This window comes from Corvus brachyrhynchos, unplaced genomic scaffold (genome assembly GCF_000691975.1).
Source record: "Corvus brachyrhynchos isolate BGI_N302 unplaced genomic scaffold, ASM69197v1 scaffold1, whole genome shotgun sequence".
NCBI lineage: Eukaryota > Metazoa > Chordata > Aves > Passeriformes > Corvidae > Corvus > Corvus brachyrhynchos.
Genome location: NW_008237222.1, coordinates 4,916,553 through 4,921,933, shown reverse-complemented (window position 1 = coordinate 4,921,933; position 5,381 = coordinate 4,916,553).

The window sequence follows — 5,381 nt, the reverse complement described above, 5'->3', positions numbered from 1 at the left end:
TGAAAGGTTTACTTACACCCCATAAAAAAGCCCATCTTCATGCCAAACCTGACAGTAGCTAGCTCTGCCTATCCATTTTCATCCTTGCCTGGCATGCACAGCTCTCACTGGGGCAGATGGAGTATGTCCCCTGTTGGAAGAAGAGACTTCTCTGTAGTGATCACAGAATACCATCTGGACACCCTTACACATAGCTCGGATCTCAACATAATTGTTCTAAATGTTATTGAAACACCAATCTGGAAAATGTCATACCCTTCCAATGCCATGGGCAGTTTACCTGGTACTTACAGAAAACCCTCATTGACTCCCATGAGCCCCCCTGAATCTGCAACAAGAGATGTGGAGACAGAGGTTCTTCCTGAACAGTGATCTCAAACAACCTCCTCTGGAAACTACTGATTGTTCCTATGGCTATGGTTTTATTTGACTTGTGACAGCAAAGTTTATATGATGCTGATGTACATACTCAGCAAGATAAAACAATCCTGTAAGTTCTAGACTGGTCTTAAACAAGTTCATGAGAACATAATTGATATTGTTTACTTAGCTCTGAAGCTAGAGACAGGCAGTCCTATTTACTGGCCTGCAGGCACTAACAGGGTTCATGAGAGTTAAGGGAAAAAAATAGTGACAAGAGCGACTAAGGTCTATGGACCAGCAGTCCTGTCCTGGGGGGTCCATAAACCCACCAGATGGCCTCTACTCTGCCAGCAGCTCACAGCCAACATGTGAATTCTCAGTCAGCATCAGCATCAGCCCAGATTCTGAACATTAAGTGACTGCCTGGTGTATTTTGTATTTTATTCCTCTTCCTTTATATACCCAATCTGTCTGCCCATTCCAGGCCAGTTGCTCAGTGAAAAGCAAGTGAGCCACAGGAGTACCTGGGTCTCCTGGGCTGCCCATAAGGACAGAGTTCAAATGTTGTGAGCATGGTAAGGGGTTTTTTTGAGATGTAAGTTAGATTCACTTGTGATAACTTTTCCAATTCATGGAGATGAAATGACAGAATCCCTAATTAAAAAGCAATTGTAATTAGAACCTTTTTTCTTTCCCCCTAACAGCAAGGTTTAGAATCATGAAACATAAACAATTTCCATTCTGGAAGCTTTCTTTGATCTCCCTTTGCTTACATTTGAAACAATGCACTTAAAGAGATGAAAAGACAACTGAGCACAGAGCCTGCTTCCCTGCCACTCTTGCAGAAGGATGAAGGAAAGGTGTGAGGATTCATGTATGTACTCCTGACACATCTCTGTACCCAAAAGCCAGACTTAAGGACTTTCAGGGCACTGCTGTCCCCGCAAGATTATTATTCTTCCAACAGTGGCAATAGCACATCCCTGGAAGCATCTGGCTGGAGATATGCAGCACAGGGACACAGAAGTTGCTATTTTGGGTTGGAGCAGGGAGCTGGAGACCCTGGGCTATTCCCCAGAGGTAGGGACAAGGTCTGGGGTCAGACTACGGCCTCTTCCTGCCTGTGTGCCAGGCTGAATCCCTTCCAAGCCTCCCAAAAACTGGGCACTGGCCCTGATATTTATGTTACAGTACTCCAGAATGTTTTAGTGTTAATTAGAAGTAGCTAGTTTGATTGTCCCTCTGAGAGTGTCTCCCCAAATTTGGTACCTTCCTCAGCCGTATGGCATTAAATGTCACAGCTTGGTTAAACACAGCAAAAATATCTCATCTGTTTTTTTTTTTAAATGACCTCTTATTCTATTCTAAAAGCTGGGAAAGACAAAAACCTTTTCTCTTCCCTAGTCCAGTGAGGCTTTAATGATATTTACATTTCTCTCTTACTCATGTCCTTTCCAAGAGAAACAATCTCAGTCATATGGTTCTCATGAGGCTCCTTTAAACTTGGCTACTAGCCAGCAAGTCCCACATGTTAATTACCTATAGAATATAATTACCTATAACATAATGCAAAGAGATCCTGGGGTATCCTGCTCTCACTAGAGCACTCTCACTAGAATATTTTTAGTCTTCACTTAGTGACCCAGAAACTTTCTGGGGATACCTAAAAAAAACTTGTTTTCATTTTAGGAATGGCCATACATAGTTATCTTAGGAGTCAGTATCCTTGAAGATCTATTATTCCCTCACATAAAAGACATTATGGAGAGGAGAGGGAGGATTTCTGGAGGGTTTAGACATGCTCCAGCAGTAAGTCAGTAGTAAAGAGTTGTCCCAGCCTGTATCAGGGAAATGACTCAGTCTGGATAAGGCAAAGAAAAAAAATCCCACTCTGTTGGTCTCAGCTGGCACCTTGGTCCCCTCCCTCCATCCACTCACCCTGGTTTGGGTCAGGCTGTTCTCTGCACAGCCTGAGCAGAACTTTGAGCAGCCTGTGCAGTGCAGATGGCTCCTACCTCAGATGTTCTGTTGATAAGGCAGTTTTCGACATCAAATTGCATGTTAATGCTAGTTAATGAATGTTCTCTTTACAGGCACAGCAGCCTTTTCCTTCTATACTAAGCAAGGAACAGGAGGAGGTAGCCTTTCAGGTATTAAATTGCTTGAGAGCATCAGCACAGAGTAGCTTGAGGAACAGCCACAGAATCTTAAATTACTGTTACTGGGCTTTTTTTCAGCCTGCAGAAGCTCAGGTTTCTTACCTGACCAATGCTTTTTCTTCACAGGAGAGTAGGGTTTGCAGTGCCTCTCCTTCGGGAGCAGCCATTACCTTCCGCAGGGCAAGGGGACAGCAGCACGAGGCACCTTCAGATGCAGCAAAGTCTCTGCTGAGCCTGCCTCATCCATAGGCTCTGCAGACAAAATAGTCCAGACAGATTCCTCTACATTGCAGTATGAGTCCAAAGAAATTTGGGGGATCCTGAAGAAATCCTGCAGTTCCCAGTTTACTCAGTTTGGAGGAAAGGGTTTGGGCCACTGACCTTGCAGAGAACTCCTGTCCATTTGTACTCAGCTGAGTTCAGACTCAGTCTCTGCTACTATGTGCTTGGGAGATGTTTCAGGACAAACGACATTTTCTACTTTGCTGGGGATTAAAAAAACCCAAACCAACAGGAAAAAATCCAGACCATGCTTCTCTTTCTGGATTTTTTTAGAGTTTTTACTGAAACATTATCTGCTGACTCTCAACAGCTCTTTGTTTGATGGAGGCAGCTAGATAACCAGAAACATGGTGAAATCCTTGTGAAATCCATGTGTTCTGTGCCATGTAGGAGGAAACTGTTGTTGTGTGTAGTCCCAAAGGAGCAGAAATGGAAGGGTTTCTCCCAGACAGAGAAGATAAATGGTACAATGTTCACTTTGTGTTTAAAGCTGCAGTGAGTATGTGACTTTCTGTACTGAGGGGAATGTTGCAGCTGCTTGACAGATTCACATAGTGAGAAACTGGAAGTATAAGGAGAAAATGTGCTATTTGCATTTCTAAGCAAATTGTTCATTGAGAGCCTGAACCCAAACATAGATCAATGGAAAGACTTTTACCCTTTCCAGTGGGTTTTGGGTTCAATTCTACACCTGGCTTCCTTCCCTGAGGTTGGGATGCATTTCCCAGAGGAAAGGATGTAATTTAAGTGTATTTAGGCAAGGAGTAAAGGTAATAGTGAGGATAGCAGCTATAAGAGGGAAGAACAGCTGCTCAGAGAAAGTCTTAAAAAAAAAAAATCAGTCAATGTTGTTCATCAACAAAAGTGAGGACAGGAAATCAATTTGAATTCTGCAAGTACAGGGGGATGATCATGGTCCTGGTCCTGCTGGCCACACTGTTGCTGATACAGGCCAGGATGGCATTGGCCTTCTTGGCCACCTGGGCACAGCCGGCTCTTGTTGAGCTGCAGTCAAAAGGCATCCCCAGGTCCTTTTCCATCAGGCAGCTTTCCAGCCACTCTGCCCCAGCCTGTAATGCTGTGGGGTTGTTGGGACCCACATGCAGGAATGACTCTCCTGTTTCCTAAACTGGCTTTGCATCACCTCTGTCATAGCAGCTGAAGTGCAGCCTTAACTTCTGACTTGTGCAAGGACAGGGAGAGCCATGTATCGGTGCTCTTCTCAGCTCCTGCAAGAGCTGACCTCTTAAGGTAAGTACTTCTGCCCCTCCCTGCAAGGATGTGTGAGTTCCTTGGCTTTCAGAAATCACCTGCTCCTTTTCAACTTGATTTACTTGGTGCCAAGTCATACAGATGTTCCTTGTGTTTTTAGAGGTCCAGTAAAGCAGTTCTTACTTGCTTTGAATTTCTTGTGAAATGTGGAGAAACAGGTGCAAGCCTAACAACGAAATAAGTGTCCTAATCATGTTGTTGAAACTCCCTGCAGGATCAGCACCTCAGAGAGCAATGCAGCTCCCTCCTTGGAAGTTGACTAGCAGCATATTTTCCATGGGTTTTGATGATTATACGAATTGTCATCTATTTTGACTGTGTTTTTAATAAATGAAAGCAGAAATTAAATGAGATATTTTTTGTCTAACTTTTTTTAAATATAAGGATGAATTTTTCAGGCCCTTTGAACTGAAACAACTCTGGTTCATTGAAATATTTTTCAGAAACACTTTTCCATATTTTGATCAGCCCTATTTATTACTGTGCTGAAGCCCATCTCTACCACCATCAACTGGTATGTTTATAGCCATCTGGATCACAGGCTACTCATGTTTTTAAAATGATTCTTGCATCTATTGATGCTTTATTAACCCTTTATAAACAGCAGGTGCACACTGTACAATAGCCACAATGAGAATCGGGAATTCAGTCCTGACCTTTTGTTCACACACTCCTGGGTATCACAACCACTCCTATTTTATTTTATTTTATTTTATTTTATTTTAATATCTTACATGCAATTGCCTCAAAACATCAACCATCTGGGGTTTATTCCTTGACTTAGGCAAAGGAATGAATTTTTCATATTCTGAGAGCAGTTTCATTAATTGGAAGAGGTGGGTAAGCAGAAGGGCCTACTGGAAATCCACACTGTGATAGGGGATCCAAGCACAGAACTCCCTCCTCTGCTGCACCAAAGATGCTCTCAGGAAAAGCAGCAGCCCTGGTTGCCCCTGCAGAGGGCCTCAAGAACAGCACGATTACAGCAGCTGCTTGTGTTCTGTGGTTAAAGAAAGCCCCCCCCAGAGACAAGGTATTGCTGTTTGATTGGAAGAGTACTCAATTGTCTAACGAAGCTGTTATCCTCTATTTATCCAGAGATGAGAAAAGGAAATCTTTATGTATCGCTCCTGTGTAAAAAACAAAAGCTAACTAAAGAAGTCAGACCCTCGGGGTAAAACAAAACCACCACAAAACCAGGAAATGATGGCAGTAAGTAAAAGTGAGCTGGAGACTTGGCTCAGCTATTCCAGCTGCTCTGTTTACTCGGCCCAGAGGCGGACACCCACCCTGTGCCTCGCTTTG